This window comes from Pseudophryne corroboree, unplaced genomic scaffold (genome assembly GCF_028390025.1).
Source record: "Pseudophryne corroboree isolate aPseCor3 unplaced genomic scaffold, aPseCor3.hap2 scaffold_597, whole genome shotgun sequence".
Lineage (NCBI taxonomy): Eukaryota > Metazoa > Chordata > Amphibia > Anura > Myobatrachidae > Pseudophryne > Pseudophryne corroboree.
The window spans coordinates 324,055-345,790 of record NW_026970195.1 but is presented as its reverse complement, the minus strand read 5'-3'; the positions used below and the strand labels follow the sequence as shown (position 1 = coordinate 345,790).

General features: G+C 41.2%; 2 non-coding genes across 2 annotated transcripts; both read right to left on the bottom strand.

Annotated features, from left to right (window-relative positions):
- Positions 1–14,072: 14,072 nt before the first annotated feature.
- On the bottom strand, positions 14,073–14,146 carry TRNAN-AUU (transfer RNA asparagine (anticodon AUU)). Its single transcript has one exon. It is a non-coding gene; the product is annotated as a tRNA-Asn (tRNA).
- Positions 14,147–19,915: 5,769 nt separating this feature from the next.
- TRNAN-AUU (transfer RNA asparagine (anticodon AUU)) lies at positions 19,916–19,989 on the bottom strand. The gene has a single exon. It is a non-coding gene; the product is annotated as a tRNA-Asn (tRNA).
- Between the last annotated feature and the right edge of the window lie 1,747 nt (positions 19,990–21,736).

Genomic DNA, 21,736 nt, shown 5'->3' with positions numbered 1-21,736 from the left:
GCTCAGTTTGTAGTTGGTGCCTTCAGTAGCAGGCCACTTAACAGGGGGCTGCCTCAGGCAGCCTATTCTTAGCTATTAATTTTGGCAAGAAAAGAATAACTTTTTTTATAAGAATCTACAAGGGCTGCAGCAGGCTAGGTCTAATAGACCTCTTTACTGCAGCTCCATCACTCCCAGTGGCGCAGTATACTCCCGTGCCCCGGTTGCTGGGTCACTGCAGCGGAGGCTCCGGTTTCTTCCTAAGGTCAGTCACACACACACCGCCCTCCGGGATCACGAGGCCGCTGATGGGGGCGGGCCGTGTGCGCACTGGCGTGGACACTGATTACTGGGCAGCCGCTCCACTAGCCACCAGGGACAGTTAAGGAGCACAGCTCTGGGGTTTTTTCTCCTATATTAACCCCATTTTGTACTACCCGCAGTGCATTGTGATAGGTAATGGGGCCTGATTCAGGTTGGATCGCAATCCAACTGCAAAAACTGCTAAGAGCATACGCATCCGCCTGCATTTTCTGCGGCACCCCGCAGATAATGCGATCACCTCTGCCTGTGAATCGGTGAAGGGGGGGGTGGAGGGGGGTCAACAACACTCCATTTCCAAGTCGGAGATGGAGCGGTGCGGGGGCACGGTTTCAAAATGGGGTCGGCAACGGAGAAACAGGAGGCGTGGTCAGAGCAGCTGCATGACATCACATGGGCCGGACTCTGCCAGTGGAGCCCCAGCGTCATGAGGTAGATTTTGTAGAGGCCGGGGAGGACTTCTGTTCCTGGGAACTAGCTGTGTTGTGCAGCTTTATTCCTCTGCCCCTACCTCTGGCAAGAAAGGACGCACCTCGCACTTTCTTGTTTCTTTGTGACCGAAAGGACTGCATTTGATAATGCGGAGCTTTCTTATGCTGTGAGGGAACATAAGGTAAAAAATTTGATTTTCCAACTGTAGCTGTGCGTGTTAATGCTTTGTCCATCCTACGGGAGGATTTCCATCGTAACCTATCCGTTGATGGAAAAGGATACGCCATAAGAATCCTTTTGGAAATCTGCAGTCTTTTATCTGGAGATTCCCAAGCTTTTTCACATAACTCGTTCAGCTCGTGTGACCCCCTCAAAGGTTACCTCAGGCTTCTTTCCCTTGTACATATGTACCCTCTTGTCAGGGACAGGGGGTTCCTCTGTGATGTGCAAAACATCTTTTATTGCCATAATCATATATCGAACGGATTTTGCCAATTTTGGCTGTAACTTTGCATCATCGTAATCGACACTGGAGTCAGAATCCGTGTCGGTATCTATGTCAACAATCTGGGATAGTGGGCGCTTATGAGACCCTGACAGTCCCTGCAACATAGGATCAGGCATGGGTTGAGTCCCTGACTGTCCCAAAGCTTCAGCCTTGTCTAATCTTTTGTACAATGAGTTTACACTAGCATTTAAAACATTCCACATATCCATCCAATCAGGTGTCAGCGGAGACACCACATTCATTTGCTCCCGCTCCTCTCTAATATAGCCTTCTTCCTCAGACATGTCGACACATGTGTACCGACACACCACACACACAGGGAATACTTTTTCTGAAGACAGTTTCCCCACAAGGCCCTTTGGAGAGACAGAGAGAGAGTATGCCAGCACACTCCCCAGCGCTATATAACCCAGGAATAACACAGTAACTTAATGTTTGTCCAGTAGCGCTGCTGTATGTAATTTGCGCCGAATTATGTGCCCCCCCTCTCTTTTCAACCCTCTTCTCTACCGTGGTATAAGCAGGGGAGAGTCCGGGGAGCTTCCTCTCAGCGGTGCTGAGGAGAAAAAATGGCGCTGGTGAGTGCTGAGGGAGAAGCCCCGCCCCCTCGGCGGCGGGCTTCTGTCCCGCTTAAACTGTAAAATTGGTGGGGGCTCATACATATATACAGTGCCCAGCTGTATATATGTTATATTTTTGCCAAAAAGAGGTTTATATTGCTGCCCAGGGCGCCCCCCCTGCGCCCTGCACCCTTACAGTGACCGGAGTATGTGAGGTGTATGGGAGCAATGGCGCACAGCTGCAGTGCTGTGCGCTACCTCAGTGAAGATCATGAACTCTGTGGAGCCCGTCTATCCCCATGGTCCTTACGGAGTCCCCAGCATCCTCTAGGACGTTAGAGAAACTAGGATTTTAATACCTACCGGTAAATCCTTTTCTCTTAGTCTGTTGAGGATGCTGGGCACCCGTCCCAGTGTGTACTGTGTCTGCAGTTATTAAATGGCCCTTAACTCCAGAACATTTATGTGGAGACAACTTTCCTGACTTGACCATCTTCCTTGGACGTTTTCCCCCTGTGTGACTGCTCCCCAGCCTCGGAGGGTTGCATCTGTGGTCCCTAGGATCCAGTCCTGGATCCCGAACCATCGCCCCTCTAGGAGGTGAGAACTGTGCAGCCACCAATGGAGTGAGATTCTGGTCTTGGAAGACAGGATTATCCTCCGGTGCATGTGTAGGTGGGATCCGGACCAATTGTCCAACAGGTCCCACTGGAACACTCTGGCATGGAACCTGCCAAACTGAATGGCCTTGTAGGCCACAACCATCTTCCCCAGCAACTGAATGCATTGATGGATTAACACTCTTGCTGGTTTCAGAATTTGTTTGACCAGACTCTGGATCTCCATAGCCTTTCCACTGGAAGAAAACCTCTTCTGTGTCCAGTATGTGTTATGATTCCAGCACTCTGGTCAGAGAAGATCTTATGGCAAGGACCGGAGCACTGGAACGGAATGCTGGGGAAGGGAGCAGGACAGGAAAATAGCCCCTGGCGCCCTAACTCTGTTGTCTCGCCCGTGTTGTCAGAAATCCCCTGCGAGACTATGGTTTCTTGAGCCCTTGGCAGCCGCGTTTGAAGGGCGGATTATGTCTGCCCAACTTCGATGCCCCCCGGTCTTAATGAGAGACAAAGGGAAACCCGAGACAGGGTGATAACAAGAGGCCCTCTAACTAAACAACCAGGCCAGGGGCTAAGCAAACTCAAAACTATAATATGTGCGGAGAAACCGCCAGGAAAAAGGACAACCAAAATATCCACTTGTCCAATTCTCCTACCCGGCACCGCCGAGTACCAGAGAGGACTTGTGGAAGCGGAACCCTCCGCAAATGCTCCAAACACAAAATATAAAAGGTAAAGCGGCTGAGCCGCAACACACGGCAGAGCCGCAACTCACGAACACCACTGGATATAAAACGGTGATCAGTCAGGACTCCAGGGAACCAAACGACCTCTTGGGATGAGATGACAACTCCCGAATACCGGACTTCTGCGGACTGGAATGACCGGATACAGCAGGACTGGAAACAGACTCTCAGCAAACAAATCTACAAAGAAATATAACTGCATCAATTGTATTCTGACTAAAATGATCTTATTTGGTTCTAGATTTAAGAGTTTTTTTGAAATACTTTAAGATTTAGAGATTATTTGGTATTAGGTTGGGTAATTTTACTGTCTATATTCATGGATTTCTACAGATCTGAATGGTCAATCTGGCATTAATATATGGTTAAAAGAGCTTCTTGGTTTTAAGGGTAATAAAAATTCCATGAGCATCATTCTCATAAGAGTAATAAAAATTAGGAGGTTTATGAAAGATTTATAAACATAATGATTGAGAGTATCGTTATTGTTTAATCGTGATTTAAAGTAACTTCTGGCTATGAGACATTGGTTTTTATATTATTGTTTTTTAATAGTTCATTTAAGTGTATTTTAAATAATTCGAGTCCACTCTCCTTTGTTTCTCTGCAAATGTGTTAATATATATATGTATAAGAAATTTTTTGACTGCCACTGCTTGAATAGGAGTCTGCAAGTCATTAATAGATTAAATTAAATGATGGCAGCTGAGCTCCTTCTGATTACAAGTGATTACCAACAGACAGGTGTATTGCCAATTAAGGAAGCAGAGGAGTATAAAGGAGACCAGGGGCTCTAGAGGCGGTACTTCTGAGGAAACAGCCCCAGGATTGAGGCTGAGAAACGCGTCAAGCAATCCGTCTGATTACATTGCCCGACATTCTGCATGGCATCCAGCTAACCATCACGAACAGAGACTGATTTCTGCAGCACGTCCCCGACAGCATCCGCCACTCAGCGCCTCACCCAGCATCTGTTCGGCATTTGGCTCACCGCACCAAACGGAGATTCAGCTTATGACAGCTAGCAGTATGCTCCAGGTGAAGCTTGATGGAAAGTGGTGAGAGAGCATTATAGTCTTTGAATTTTTATGCCGATCTGAATGAGACTGTGAGCATTTTATCTATTATTTCTCACAAGCCCTGCACATTCTGTTGCAGTGTCCCAGAGCGGGCAGCCGGCGCCCTACGGACATAACACAATTGTTGCCCATTGCATAAGTTGGGTTAAGTATAATAACAGACTCCAAAATAGCGTCACATGCTTAATCTGTTATTGTGCAATTATAAGCTTCATAAGAAAAGCTGATCAATTCTGGACGGCATTATTGAGAAATAAGAGCTAAATAGGGATTTCACAAATAATGGAGCGGATGACATCAATGTGAATAATCCCTATATACATCACGGATGAACTTTTAAACCCTCTACCAATATATGGTTTCAAGTGTTTCAATCAGCCCACGCGTGGAGCTTACTCTAAGGAATTCCTGTTAATCACAAGAGTTACTATACATTATATAAAGGGTAGATTGATACATTGTTCCAAAGGAGACCTTAGTGAGGAATACAAATTGTTACATGTTTTGATGTGTTGCTGCTAAAAGATTTTTTAAAGTCACAGGATGTTTAGGTTTTCTCATAATTTTTATATATGAATAAGGTCATTTTTAATAAAATATATTAATACTTTAGTGACAGCGCTTCTCTCTGTGGTTCTCAGCAAACAAAGGCAGCATGCAGGAAGCTATTACCGGCATCTGTGAGAAGCCCTGGGAGTGTATTTAACAAGGAGTCCTCCAATCAGCTGCTAAAGGCTGATTAGAATAAATGCCGTGCAGCTGCCTTGCTGCACGGCCAGAGAGCAGGTGAATATCTTAATTTCCTAAAGCCTAGCAACGGGGAACGCGGTCCACCAGTGGCGTCCCCGTTGCTAGGGTCCGTGCGGCTCAGCGCGCCCGGCGTCTAGCGTTGCTAGGGAGCCGGCGGCTGTACGTGCACGGCATCTCTAGTTGCTAGGCGCCGGGCCGCGCAGACCATCAAGCGGACCCCGGCGCCTAACAGTACCCCCCCCTTGAGGAGGGGTCAAGGAACCCCTAAAGCCAGGTTTCTGAGGAAATTCCCGAAAAAATGCCCTCTTGAGCCTCGGGGCATGAAGATCCTTATCCTGGACCCAAGACCTTTCCTCCGGACCATAGCCTTTCCAGTGAACCAGAAAATACAGCCGATCCCGGGACAATTTGGAATCGAGAGCCTTCTCTACCAAGAACTCCTGTTGTCCCTGTACATCCACTGGAGATCTACCCTGAGAGATCTTCCGAGGAAATCTACTGGAAGAAACGTATTGTTTCAACAGGGAACAATGAAACGTATTTCCAATCCTGAGAGATCTTGGTAAACGTAACCGAAAGGCAACTGGGTTGACTCTTTTAATAATAAGAAATGGCCCAATAAATTTGGGTCCCAGTCTAGCTGAGGATTGTCGAAGCCTGATGTTGCGAGTCGACAACCACACCCTATCTCCCACCTTAAAAGTGCAAGGACGTCGGAGCCTGTCAGAAAATTTCTTCTCTCGAAAGGCCGCTTTTCTGAGAGCAAGGTGCACCTTTTTCCAAATGGCTCTGAGATGGGAGGTTAAGGTAAGCGAGGAGACTGAGGAATGATGAAAAAAAGAATTAGCTCTGGGGTGAAAACCAAAAACTGAAAAGAATGGAGACTCTTTAGTGGAGGAATGACAAGAATTATTGTAAGCAAATTCAGCCAACGGAAGAAACTCGGACCAATCATTCTGGAGTTTGGCTGAATACAAGCGCAAATATTGTTTCAATGATTGGTTAACTCGTTCGGTTTGCCCGTTGGATTGTGGGTGGTAACCGGATGTTAACGACAATTTCATCTTCAATGAGGCACAAAAACATTTCCAGAATTGTGCGATGAATTGTGGACCCCGATCAGAAACAATATCAGTAGGCAACCCATGAAGCCTGAATACATGGCGGAGAAACAAAACTGCCAACCCTTGGGCAGAAGGCAATCGGGGAAGAGCAATAAAATGAGCCATTTTACTAAAACGGTCCACTACCACCCATATGACTCGGAATCCGGCTGAAAGGGGAAGGTCAACCACAAAATCCATGGAAATATGAGACCACGGCCTGAGAGGAACATTTAAGGGCATAAGTTGCCCGATGGGCAAGGAACGGGGAACCTTATGCTGTGCACAAACCTGACATGAATAAACAAATTCCTTGACGTCTTTAGAAAGACCAGGCCACCATACTGAGCGAGAGACTAACTCCAATGTCTTAGAGACTCCTGGATGCCCTGAAACTTTGTTATCATGGAATTCCGTTAAAACAGTAACTCTCAAAAACTCAGGGACGTAAAGACGACCAGCAGGGGTAATTCTAGGAGCTTGGTGTTGAAGCTGTTTTAACTGGGTAAATAAATCTTGTGTGAGGCCCGCCCAGATGACCGAAGATGGAAGTATGGGGGTAACAGGATTGTTATTGTGAACCGGAAGAAAGCTATGTGACAGGGCATCAGCCTTAGTATTCTTGGAACCAGGCCTGAAAGTGATTATAAATTTGAAACGCGTAAAAAATAATGCCCAACGTGCCTGCCGGGCATTAAGCCGCTTAGCCGATTCAATCTATTGCAGGTTCTTATGGTCAGTCAATACCGAAATAGTATGTTTTGCTCCCTCCAGCCAATGCCTCCACTCCTCGAAAGCCCATTTTACCGCCAGTAACTCCCGATTACCAACGTCATAGTTGGATTCAGCGGAGGAGAATTTCCTGGACATAAAGGCACAAGGATGTAACTCCAGAGACTCCGGATCCTTTTGAGAAAGGATAGCCCCCACTCCAACCTCCGAGGCATCAACCTCCACCACAAAGGGCAATTCCGGATTAGGAAGTCTGAGGACTGGAGCCGAGACAAAGGCTTGTTTCAAGGCCCGGAAGGACAACTCAGCTTCACGCGACCAGTTGGTAGGATCCGCTCCTTTCTTTGTCAGAGCTACAATGGGAGCAACCAGGTCAGAAAAAGAATGAATGAACCTCCTATAATAATTCGCAAACCCTAAAAAACGCTTAATTGCTTTTAAATTGGTGGGTTGCGCCCAACTAAGGATGGCCTGGAGTTTCTTTGGTTCCATGGAAAATCCCTGAGGGGAAATTATGTACCCTAAAAAAGATACTTCCGTGACATGAAACTCACACTTCTCCAGCTTGGCATATAAATGATTCTCACATAACTTTTGAAGAACCAGACGCACCTGGGTAACATGTTGTTCCATTGATTTAGAAAAAATCAGGATGTCGTCTAAGTAAACGACCACGAATTTCCCTAGGAAGTCACGGAGCACATCGTTAATGAGGTCTTGAAAAACTGCCGGAGCATTGGACAGGCCGAACGGCATCACCAGGTATTCGTAGTGACCCGACTGAGTACTGAAGGCCGTTTTCCACTCATCTCCAGATTTAATTCGGATGAGGTTGTACGCTCCTCTAAGGTCAATTTTAGAAAAAAATCACAGCAGAACGTAACTGATCAAAGAGTACAGAAATCAACGGCAAAGGATAGGTGTTTTTAACTGAGATCTTATTCAGGGCTCTAAAATCAATGCAAGGTCTAAGCGAGCCATCCTTTTTCTCCACAAAGAAGAAGCCTGCACTTAAAGGAGATTTTGATGGTCTAATAAATCCTTTCTCAAGGCTCTCCTTTACATAATCATTCATAGCCGCAGTTTCTGGCCCGGATAATGCATATAATCTTCCCTTTGGCAATGCGGCACCAGGAATTAACTCAATAGCACAATCATAAGGCCGATGGGGAGGCAGAATGTCCGCATTGCCTTTGGAGAAAACATCAGCAAACTCCTGGTATTCCACCGGAATGAGTTCTGGAATGATAGCTGCTACTCTGACTGGAAACGTGATACATTCCTTATCACAAAAAGTACCCCAATGTGAAATCTCCCCCGACCGCCAATCAATGGTGGGATTATGAAAGGCCAGCCAAGGGTGACCCAGAACAACTGGAACTGCTGGGCAATGTGTAAGAAAGAACTCGATTTTCTCGGAATGTAGAGCTCCTACTGTAAGTAGTACAGGAGGTGTACGGAGAGAAATAATCCCATTAGACAGCGGACTCCCATCTAAGCCATGCATGGTGACACACCTACCCAAAGGTAACTGAGGAATGCCTAAGGCCTTAGCCCAAGTTAAATCCATAAAGTTTCCTGCAGCTCCACTGTCAACAAAAGCCGACACCAAAGAACTGAGGCTGCCAAAGGAAACTTTAACTGGGACTAAAAGGGAGTTATTCGAGGAGATAAGCTGCAGACCTAGGTGAACCCCCTCACAATTCACCTGGTCAAAGCGTTTCCCGACTTGTTCGGACAATTACGAGCAAAATGTCCCTTACCCCCACAGTACAGACAAAGACCAGAATTTTGCCTTCTGGCTCTTTCTTCAGGAGACAGCCGGGAGAGACCCATCTGCATGGTCTCCTCTACGTCTTCAGGAATGGAATATACACACGGACTTGACCTTACAGGTGCTCCTTTTTCAGCCCTCCGCTCTCTGAGACGACGATCAATCTTAATAGAAAGCTCCATGAGTTTATCGAGAGTCTCAGGAGCGGGGTACTGAAGGAGACTGTCTTTTATAGACTCTGATAAGCCGAGGCGAAACTGACTGCGCAGGGCTGGGTCATTCCAGCCACAGTCGTTCGACCAACGGCGAAACTCCGTACAATAAACCTCTGCAGGATTTCTACCCTGTCTGAGAGCGCGCAACTGACTTTCAGCGGACGCCTCTCTATCAGGGTCATCATACAAGAGCCCTAAAGACTCAAAAAAAGCGTCAATTGACAACAATGCCGGATCCTCTGCTCTTAAACCAAATGCCCAGGTCTGAGGATCCCCCTGGAGCAAAGAAATAATAAACCCGACCCGCTGAGATTCAGTACCCGAGGAAGTCGGTCTTAAACGAAAATAAAGTTTACAGGATTCTTTAAAATTAAAAAAACTCTTTTCTATCACCAGAAAAACGGTCAGGCAAATGCATCTTTGGTTCAGGGACTACCCTTGGGGAAGCTCGCAAAAGATCTTCCTGCGACTTCACCCGAAGAGAAAGATCCTGAACCATCTGAGTAAGTTCTTGAATCTGGCTGACTAAGAGCTGACCAGGATTTGGCCCTAAACCTGTTGGATTCATGAGGCCGATAAACTCTCACAAAACTGAATGAGCAAAAATTAAACCCTGTTTAATTTTAAGTTTTGGTATGGCCGGTAATAATGTTATGATTCCAGCACTCTGGTCAGAGAAGATCTTATGGCAAGGACTGGAGCACTGGAACGGAATGCTGGGGAAGGGAGCAGGACAGGAAAATAGCCCCTGGCGCCCTAACTCTGTTGTCTCACCCGTGTTGTCAGAAATCCCCTGCGAGACTATGGTTTCTTGAGCCCTTGGCAGCCGCGTTTGAAGGGCGGATTATGTCTGCCCAACTTCGATGCCCCCCGGTCTTAATGAGAGACAAAGGGAAACCTGAGACAGGGTGATAACAAGAGGCCCTCTAACTAAACAACCAGGCCAGGGGCTAAGCAAACTCAAAACTATAATATGTGCGGAGAAACCGCCAGGAAAAAGGACAACCAAAATATCCACTTGTCCAATTCTCCTACCCGGCACCGCCAAGTACCAGAGAGGACTTGTGGAAGCGGAACCCTCCGCAAATGCTCCAAACACAAAATATAAAAGGTAAAGCGGCTGAGCCGCAACACACGGCAGAGCCGCAACTCACGAACACCACTGGATATAAAACGGTGATCAGTCAGGACTCCAGGGAACCAAACGACCTCTTGGGATGAGATGACAACTCCCGAATACCGGACTTCTGCGGACTGGAATGACCGGATACAGCAGGACTGGAAACAGACTCTCAGCAAACAAAGGCAGCATGCAGGAAGCTATTACCGGCGTCTGTGAGAAGCCCTGGGAGTGTATTTAACAAGGAGTCCTCCAATCAGCTGCTAAAGGCTGATTAGAATAAATGCCGTGCAGCTGCCTTGCTGCACGGCCAGAGAGCAGGTGAATATCTTAATTTCCTAAAGCCTAGCAATGGGGAACGCGATCCGCCAGTGGCGTCCCCGTTGCTAGGGTCCGTGCGGCTCAGCGCGCCCGGCGTCTAGCGTTGCTAGGGAGCCGGCGGCTGTACGTGCACGGCGTCTCTAGTTGCTAGGCGCCGGGCCGCGCAGACCATCATGCGGACCCTGGCGCCTAACAGTATGACTCCCAAAAACAACAACCGCGTCATTGGGACCAACTGCGATTTTGGCAAGTTTAGGAGCCAACCATGTTGTTGAAGAACTGTCAGGGAGAGTGCAATGTTTTGCACCAACTGGTCCCTGGATCTCGCCTTTATCAGGAGATCATCCAAGTACGGGATAATTGTGACTCCTTGCTTGCGAAGGAGAACCATAATTTCCGCCATCACCCTGGTGAAAATCCTCGGAGCCGTGGACAGACCAAACGGCAATGTCTGAAATTGGTAATGACAATCCTGAATTGCAAACCTTAGGTAGCTTGAGGCAGTGGCTAAATGGGAACATGTAAGTAGGCATCCTTTATGTCTACCAAAACCATGAAATCTCCGTCCTCCGGACTGGAGATCACTGCCCTGAGAAATTCCATCTTGAAATTGAATTTCTTTAGGAAGAAATTGAGGGATTTCAGATTTAAGATTGGTCTGACTGAGCCGTCCGGCTTCGGAACCACGAAGAGGCTTGAATAAAAACCTTCTCCCTGCTGACAAAGGCCAATTTGAACAATCGGTGAGGGGGAACGTCTTGAAACCCCAGTTTGTACCCTTGGGACACTATTTGTAAAACCCACGAGTCCAGGTCCGAATGAATCCAGAACTGACTGAAGAGTTTTAGACGTGCCCCCACTGGTGTGGGCTCCTGCAAGAAAGCCCCAGTGTCATGCAGTGGATTTGGCAGAAGCAGAGGACAATCTCTGGTCCTGCGATCTTGAAGAGGCTACAGACCTCTTCCTTTTCCTTCCTCTACCTGCAAAGAAAGGGGAATCTAAACTTCTTGCATATCTATTGGGCCAAAATGACTGCGGTAGATAATGATGCGTCTTCATCCGTTGACAGGGAACATAGGGCAAGAAGGTTGACTTACCATTGAAATGAGGATGCATCTTGCTGCCTTTCCAATGAAGCAAGTTTAATTTAGTAATAGGTGAAAAACCATCCTTACAAAGGTGTTAATCAGAGACTTGGCTTTGTGGACACTTTTCAGAGAACAAATTTGTTAGCATAAAAATAAAGCCAGAAAATGAAGAGCTGTTTAATCACGCAATTTGATTTTTTTGCCAGCATATTTCTTTTTCTCTGCAACCCACTGCTAAATTGTGATTCCTAGATGTTTTTATAAAATCACTGAATCAAATCTAACTCTGATTACATCAGAGAAGGCCAGGTACCCTACACCATAACAGGGGGTATGAAATTTGACTTGTCTACTTAAAGATCACCAAAATCTGATAACAAGGTCAAGTACGTCCCTGGGTGGGATTGAACCACCAACCTTTTGGTTAATAGCCGTACACACTAACTGATTGCGCCACAGAGACACTTTGCAAAAGTACATACTGACAAAGGCTAATAAGCATTCATCTAAAACGTTTCCTAGAAAAACTTTAAAAAGTCAATAATCTGGAGAGTTTTTGTAAGATGTTTCTTCCATCAACCAACGAAGAAACACATTGGTACTTTCCCATGATGAGTGAGTGCTTCAGGATCTCTTGCACTTACATGTGCAGCAGAGTACAGCAATGGAAGCATGCTAGGCCCATAACCCAGAGGTAGGCAGATTGAAACTATCTTCTGCTATATGCATTTTTTTTTGTTAATTAAAGTAATCCAAAACTGGGATTGATATTTTGGCTCTTTTATTTTTACTTAAAGTACAACAACTTTTACCATTTTAATTTGTTTTAATAGTATATTGACAGTATTGTTTTCTTTCAAAAATCCACTTAATTTTCTTTACCCTATTATTAAAATGGTAATTGACAAAAACAAACTACATTGTCACCAGAAGAGCAATACAAAATGTACAAGTGATATATTAAAATCATATTTCCAGCTTGCATTTCAATGATGCATTGGGGCAACGATTTTGTGAGAAACATCTTCACCCTTAAATAAAGATTTTCTTAATTCCTTACCTGTGTGCTAATTAGATATCACCTTGTTTTCATATTAAACAGACTTCCACATGAGAAAGCAGCAAGGATGCAGTGGCGTTAATGTTTCCTGGTGTCAACTTGTATTATTTCAGTAGACATTGAAATGAGGATGCATCTTGCTGCCTTTCCAATGAAGCAAGTTTAATTTAGTAATAGGTGAAAAACCATCCTTACAAAGGTGTTAATCAGAGACTTGGCTTTGTGGACACTTTTCAGAGAACAAATTTGTTAGCATAAAAATAAAGCCAGAAAATGAAGAGCTGTTTAATCACTCAATTGGATTTTTCTGCCAGCATATTTTTTTTCTCTGCAACCCACTGCTAAATTGTGCTTCCTAGCTGTTTTTATAAAATCACTGAATCAAATCTAACTCTGATTACATCAGAGAAGGCCAGGTACCCTACACCGTAACAGGGGGTTTGAAATTTTGACTTGTCTACTTAAAGATCACCAAAATCTGATAACAAGGGAAATTAGGTCCCTGGGTGGGATTGAACCACCAACCTTATGGTTAATAGCTGTACATACTAATTGATTGCGCCACAGAGACACTTTGCAAAAGTCCATACTGACAAAGGCTAATAAGCATTCATCTAAAACGTTTCCTAGAAAAACTTTAAAAAGTCAATAATCTGGAGAGTTTTTGTAAGATGTTTCTTCCATCAACCAACGAAGAAACACATTGGTACTTTCCCATGATGAGTGAGTGCTTCAGGATCTCTTGCACTTACATGTGCAGCAGAGTACTGCAATGGAAGCATGCTGGGCCCATAACCCAGAGGTAGGCAGATTGAAACTATCCTCTGCTATATGCATTTTTTTTTGTTAATTAAAGTAATCCAAAACTGGGATTGATATTTTGTCTCTTTTATTTTTACTTAAAGTACAATAACTTTTACCATTTTAATTTGTTTTAATAGTATATTGACAGTATTGTTTTCTTTCAAAAATCCACTTCATTTTCTTTACCCTATTATTAAAATGGTAATTGACAAAAACAAACTACATTGTCACCAGAAGAGCAATACAAAATGTACAAGTGATATATTAAAATCATCTTTCCAGCTTGAATTTCAATGATGCATTGGGTCAACAAATTTGTGAGAAACATCTTCACCCTTAAATAAAGATTTTCTTAATTCCTTACCTGTGTGCTAATTAGATATCACCTTGTTTTCATATTAAACAGACTTCCACATGAGAAAGCAGCAAGGATGCAGTGGCGTTAATGTTTCCTGGTGTCAACTTGTATTATTTCAGTAGACATTGAAATGAGGATGCATCTTGCTGCCTTTCCAATGAAGCAAGTTTAATTTAGTAATAGGTGAAAAACCATCCTTACAAAGGTGTTAATCAGAGACTTGGCTTTGTGGACACTTTTCAGAGAACAAATTTGTTAGCATAAAAATAAAGCCAGAAAATGAAGAGCTGTTTAATCACTCGATTGGATTTTTCTGCCAGCATATTTTTTTTCTCTGCAACCCACTGCTAAATTGTGCTTCCTAGCTGTTTTTTTATAAAATCACTGAATCAAATCTAACTCTGATTACATCAGAGAAGGCCATGTACCCTACACCATAAGAGGGGGTTTGAAATTTTGACTTGTCTACTTAAATATCACCAAAATCTGATCACAAGTTTAATTAGGTCCCTGGGTGGGATTGAACCACCAACCTTTCGGTTAATAGCCGAACACACTAACCGATTGCGCCACAGAGACACTTTGCAAAAAGTGCCTACTGACAAAGGCTAATAAGCATACATCTAGAACGTTTCCTAGAAAAACATTAAAAAATCAATAATCTGGAGAGTTTTTGTAAGATGTTTCTTCCATCAACTAACGAATAAACACATTGGTACTTTCCCATGATGAGTGAGTGCTTCAGGATCTCTTGCACTTACATGTGCAGCAGAGTACTGCAATGGAAGCATGCTGGACCCATAACCCAGAGGTAGGCAGATTGAAACTATCCTTTGCTATATGCATTTTTTTTGTTAATTTAAGTAATCAAAACTGGGATTGATATTTTTGCTCTTTTATTTTTACTTAAAGTACAATAACTTTTACCATTTTAATTTGTTTTAATAGTATATTGACAGTATAGTTTTCTTTCAAAAATCCACTTAATTTTCTTTACCCTGTTATTAAAATGGTAATTGACAAAAAAAACTACATTGTCACCAGAAGAGCAATACAAAATGTACAAGTGATATATTAAAATCATCTTTCCAGCTTGAATTTCAATGATGCATTGGGGCAACAATTTTGTGAGAAACATCTTCACCCTTAAATAAAGATTTTCGTAATTCCTTACCTGTGTGCTAATTAGATATCACCTTGTTTTCACATTAAACAGACTTCCACATGAGAAAGCAGCAAGGATGCAGTGGCGTTAATGTTTCCTGGTGTCAACCTGTATTATTTCAGTAGACATTGAAATGAGGATGCATCTTGCTGCCTTTCCAATGAAGCAAGTTTAATTTAGTAATAGGTGAAAAACCATCCCTACAAAGGTGTTAATCAGAGACTTGGCTTTGTGGACACTTTTCAGAGAACAAATTTGTTAGCATAAAAATAAAGCAAGAAAATTAAGAGCTGTTAAATCAAGCAATTTGATTTTTTTGCAAGCATATTTCTTTTTCTCTGCAACCCACTGCTAAATTGTGCTTCCTAGATGTTTTTATAAAATCACTGAATCAAATCTAACTCTGATTACATCAGAGAAGGCCAGGTACCCTACACAATAAGAGGGGGTTTGAAATTTTGACTTGTCTACTTAAATATCACCAAAATCTGATAACAAGGTCAATTACGTCCCTGGGTGGGATTGAACCACCAACCTTTTGGTTAATAGCCATACACACTAACTGATTGCGCCACAGAGACACTTTGCAAAAGTACATACTGACAAAGGCTAATAAGCATTCATCTAAAACGTTTCCTAGAAAAACTTAATAAAGTCAATAATCTGGAGAGTTTTTGTAAGATGTTTCTTCTATCAACCAACGAAGAAACACATTGGTACTTTCCCATGATGAGTGAGTGCTTCAGGATCTCTTGCACTTACATGTGCAGCAGAGTACAGCAATGGAAGCATGCTGGGCCCATAACCCAGAGGTAGGCAGATTGAAACTATCCTCTGCTATATGCATTTTTTTGTTTGTTAATTAAAGTATTCCAAAACTGGGATTGATATTTTGGCTCTTTTATTTTTACTTAAAGTACAATAACTTTTACCATTTTAATTTGTTTTAATAGTATATTGACAGTTTTGTTTTCTTTCAAAAATCCACTTCATTTTCTTTACCCTATTATTAAAATGGTAATTGACAAAAACAAACTACATTGTCACCAGAAGAGCAATACAAAATGTACAAGTGATATATTAAAATCATCTTTCCAGCTTGAATTTCAGTGATGCATTGGGGCAACGATTTTGTGAGAAACATCTTCACCCTTAAATAAAGATTTTCTTAATTCCTTACCTGTGTGCTAATTAGATATCACCTTGTTTTCACATTAAACAGACTTCCACATGAGAAAGCAGCAAGGATGCAGTGGCGTTAATGTTTCCTGGTGTCAACCTGTATTATTTCAGTAGACATTGAAATGAGGATGCATCTTGCTGCCTTTCCAATGAAGCAAGTTTAATTTAGTAATAGGTGAAAAACCATCCTTACAAAGGTGTTAATCAGAGACTTGGCTTTGTGGACACTTTTCAGAGAACAAATTTGTTAGCATAAAAATAAAGCCAGAAAATAAAGAGCTGTTTAATCACTCAATTGGATTTTTCTGCCAGCATATTTTTTTTCTCTGCAACCCACTGCTAAATTGTGCTTCCTAGCTTTTTTTTATAAAATCACTGAATCAAATCTAACTCTGATTACATCAGAGAAGGCCAGGTACCCTACACAATAACAGGGAGTATGAAATTTGACTTGTCTACTTAAAGATCACCAAAATCTGATCACAAGGTCAATTACGTCCCTGGGTGGGATTGAACCACTAACCTTTTGGTTAATAGCCGTACACACTAACTGATTGCGCCACAGAGACACTTTGCAAAAGTACATACTGACAAATGCTAATAAGCATTCATCTAAAACGTTTCCTAGAAAAACTTAAAAAAGTCAATAATCTGGAGAGTTTTTGTAAGATGTTTCTTCCATCAACCAACGAAGAAACACATTGGTACTTTCCCATGATGAGTGAGTGCTTCAGGATCTCTTGCACTTACATGTGCAGCAGAGTACAGCAATGGAAGCATGCTGGGCCCATAACCCAGAGGTAGGCAGATTGAAACTATCCTCTGCTATATGCTTTTTTTTTGTTAATTAAAGTAATCCAAAACTGGGATTGATATTTTGGCTCTTTTATTTTTACTTAAAGTACAATAACTTTTACCATTTTAATTTGTTTTAATAGTATATTGACAGTATTGTTTTCTTTCAAAAATCCACTTCATTTTCTTTACCCTATTATTAAAATGGTAATTGACAAAAACAAACTACATTGTCACCAGAAGAGCAATACAAAATGTACAAGTGATATATTAAAATCATCTTTCCAGCTTGAATTTCAATGATGCATTGGGGCAACGATTTTGTGAGAAACATCTTCACCCTTAAATAAAGATTTTCTTAATTCCTTACCTGTGTGATAATTAGATATCACCTTGTTTTCGCATTAAACAGACTTCCACATGAGAAAGCAGCAAGGATGCAGTGGCGTTAATGTTTCCTGGTGTCAACTTGTATTATTTCAGTAGACATTGAAATGAGGATGCATCTTGCTGCCTTTCCAATGAAGCAAGTTTAATTTAGTAATAGGTGAAAAACTATCCTTACAAAGGTGTTAATCAGAGACTTGGCTTTGTGGACACTTTTCAGAGAACAAATTTGTTAGCATAAAAATAAAGCCAGAAAATGAAGAGCTGTTTAATCACTCAATTGGATTTTTCTGCCAGCATATTTTTTATCTCTGCAAACCACTGCTAAATTGTGCTTCCTCGCTGTTTTTATAAAATCAATGAATCAAATCTAACTCTGATTACATCAGAGAAGGCCAGGTACCCTACACCATAAGAGGGGGTTTGAAATTTTGACTTGTCTACTTAAAGATCACCAAAAGCTGATAACAAGATCAATTACATCCCAGGGTGGGATTGAACCACCAACCTTTTAGTTAATAGCCGTACACACTAACTGATTGCGCCACAGAGACACTTTGCGAAAGTGCATACTGACAAAGGCTAATAAGCATTCATCTAAAACGTTTCCTAGAAAAACTTTAAAAAGTCAATAATCTGGAGAGTTTTTGTAAGATGTTTCTTCCATCAACCAACGAAGAAACACATTGGTACTTTCCCATGATGAGTGAGTGCTTCAGGATCTCTTGCACTTACATGTGCAGCAAAGTACAGCAATGGAAGCATGCTGGGTTCATAACCCAGAGGTAGGCAGATTGAAACTATCCTCTGCTGTATGCTTTTTTTTTTTAATTAAAGTAATCCAAAACTGGGATTGATATTTTGGCTCTTTTATTTTTACTTAAAGTACAATAACTTTTACCATTTTAATTTGTTTTAATAGTATATTGACAGTATTGTTTTCTTTCAAAAATCCACTTAATTTTCTTTACCCTATTATTAAAATGGTAATTGACAAAAACAAACTACATTGTCACCAGAAGAGCAATACAAAATGTACAAGTGATATATTAAAATCATCTTTCCAGCTTGAATTTCAATGATGCATTGGGGCAACGATTTTGTGAGAAACATCTTCACCCTTAAATAAAGATTTTCTTAATTCCTTACCTGTGTGCTAATTAGATATCACCTTGTTTTCGCATTAAACAGACTTCCACATGAGAAAGCAGCAAGGATGCAGTGGCGTTAATGTTTCCTGGTGTCAACTTGTATTATTTCAGTAGACATTGAAATGAGGATGCATCTTGCTGCCTTTCCAATGAAGCAAGTTAAATTTAGTAATAGGTGAAAAACCATCCCTACAAAGGTGTTAATCAGAGACTTGGCTTTGTGGACACTTTTCAGAGAACAAATTTGTTAGCATAAAAATAAAGCCAGAAAATGAAGAGCTGTTTAATCACTCAATTGGATTTTTTTTGCCAGCATATTTTTTTTCTCTGCAACCCACTGCTAAATTGTGCTTCCTAGCTGTTTTTTATAAAATCACTGAATCAAATCTAACTCTGATTACATCAGAGAAGGCCAGGTACCCTACACAATAAGAGGGGGTTTGAAATTTTGACTTGTCTACTTAAATATCACCAAAATCTGATCACAAGGTCAATTACATTCCTGGGTGGGATTGAACCACCAACCTTTTGGTTAATAGCCTTACACACTAACCAATTGCACCACAGAGACACTTTGCAAAAAGTACATACTGACAAAGGCTAATAAGCATTCATCAAGAACGTTTCCTAGAAAAACTTTAAAAAGTCAATAATCTGGAGAGTTTTTGTAAGATGTTTCTTCCATCAACCAATGAAGAAACACATTGGTACTTTCCCATGATGAGTGAGTGCTTCAGGATCTCTTGCACTTACATGTGCAGCAGAGTACTGCAATGGAAGCATGCTGGACCCATAACCCAGAGATAGGTAGATTGAAACTATCCTCTGCTATATGCATTTTTTTTTGTTAATTAAAGTAATCCAAAACTGGGATTGATATTTTGTCTCTTTTATTTTTACTAAAAGTACAATAACTTTTACCATTTTAATTTGTTTTAATAGTATATTGACAGTATTGTTTTCTTTCAAAAATCCACTTCATTTTCTTTACCCTATTATTAAAATGGTAATTGACAAAAACAAACTACATTGTCACCAGAAGAGCAATACAAAATGTACAAGTGATATATTAAAATCATCTTTCCAGCTTGAATTTCAATGATGCATTGGGGCAACGATTTTGGGAGAAACATCTTCACCCTTAAATAAAGATTTTCTTAATTCCTTACCTGTGTGATAATTAGATATCACCTTGTTTTCACATTAAACAGACTTCCACATGAGAAAGCAGCAAGGATGCAGTGGCGTTAATGTTTCCTGGTGTCAACCTGTATTATTTCAGTAGACATTGAAATGAGGATGCATCTTGCTGCCTTTCCAATGAAGCAAGTTTAATTTAGTAATAGGTGAAAAACCATCCCTACAACGGTGTTAATCAGAGACTTGGCTTTGTGGACACTTTTCAGAGAACAAATTTGTTAGCATAAAAATAAAGCCAGAAAATGAAGAGCTGTTTAATCACTCAGTTGGATTTTTTTTGCCAGCATATTTTTTTTCTCTGCAACCCACTGCTAAATTGTGCTTCCTAGCTGTTTTTTATAAAATCACTGAATCAAATCTAACTCTGATTACATCAGAGAAGGCCATGTACCCTACACCATAAGAGGGGGTTTGAAATTTTGACTTGTCTACTTAAATATCACCAAAATCTGATCAGAAGTTTAATTAGGTCCCTGGGTGGGATTGAACCACCAACCTTTCGGTTAATAGCCGAACACACTAACCGATTGCGCCACAGAGACACTTTGCAAAAAGTGCCTACTGACAAAGGCTAATAAGCATACATCTAGAACGTTTCCTAGAAAAACATTAAAAAAGTCAATAATCTGGAGAGTTTTTGTAAGATGTTTCTTCCATCAACTAACGAATAAACACATTGGTACTTTCCCATGATGAGTGAGTGCTTCAGGATCTCTTGCACTTACATGTGCAGCAGAGTACTGCAATGGAAGCATGCTGGACCCATAACCCAGAGGTAGGCAGATTGAAACTATCCTTTGCTATATGCATTTTTTTTGTTAATTTAAGTAATCAAAACTGGGATTGATATTTTTGCTCTTTTATTTTTACTTAAAGTACAATAACTTTTACCATTTTAATTTGTTTTAATAGTATATTGACAGTATAGTTTTCTTTCAAAAATCCACTTAATTTTCTTTACCCTGTTATTAAAATGGTAATTGACAAAAAAAACTACATTGTCACCAGAAGAGCAATACAAAATGTACAAGTGATATATTAAAATCATCTTTCCAGCTTGAATTTCAATGATGCATTGGGGCAACAATTTTGTGAGAAACATCTTCACCCTTAAATAAAGATTTTCGTAATTCCTTACCTGTGTGCTAATTAGATATCACCTTGTTTTCACATTAAACAGACTTCCACATGAGAAAGCAGCAAGGATGCAGTGGCGTTAATGTTTCCTGGTGTCAACCTGTATTATTTCAGTAGACATTGAAATGAGGATGCATCTTGCTGCCTTTCCAATGAAGCAAGTTTAATTTAGTAATAGGTGAAAAACCATCCCTACAAAGGTGTTAATCAGAGACTTGGCTTTGTGGACACTTTTCAGAGAACAAATTTGTTAGCATAAAAATAAAGCAAGAAAATTAAGAGCTGTTAAATCAAGCAATTTGATTTTTTTGCAAGCATATTTCTTTTTCTCTGCAACCCACTGCTAAATTGTGCTTCCTAGATGTTTTTATAAAATCACTGAATCAAATCTAACTCTGATTACATCAGAGAAGGCCAGGTACCCTACACAATAAGAGGGGGTTTGAAATTTTGACTTGTCTACTTAAATATCACCAAAATCTGATAACAAGGTCAATTACGTCCCTGGGTGGGATTGAACCACCAACCTTTTGGTTAATAGCCATACACACTAACTGATTGCGCCACAGAGACACTTTGCAAAAGTACATACTGACAAAGGCTAATAAGCATTCATCTAAAACGTTTCCTAGAAAAACTTAATAAAGTCAATAATCTGGAGAGTTTTTGTAAGATGTTTCTTCTATCAACCAACGAAGAAACACATTGGTACTTTCCCATGATGAGTGAGTGCTTCAGGATCTCTTGCACTTACATGTGCAGCAGAGTACAGCAATGGAAGCATGCTGGGCCCATAACCCAGAGGTAGGCAGATTGAAACTATCCTCTGCTATATGCATTTTTTTGTTTGTTAATTAAAGTATTCCAAAACTGGGATTGATATTTTGGCTCTTTTATTTTTACTTAAAGTACAATAACTTTTACCATTTTAATTTGTTTTAATAGTATATTGACAGTTTTGTTTTCTTTCAAAAATCCACTTCATTTTCTTTACCCTATTATTAAAATGGTAATTGACAAAAACAAACTACATTGTCACCAGAAGAGCAATACAAAATGTACAAGTGATATATTAAAATCATCTTTCCAGCTTGAATTTCAATGATGCATTGGGGCAACGATTTTGTGAGAAACATCTTCACCCTTAAATAA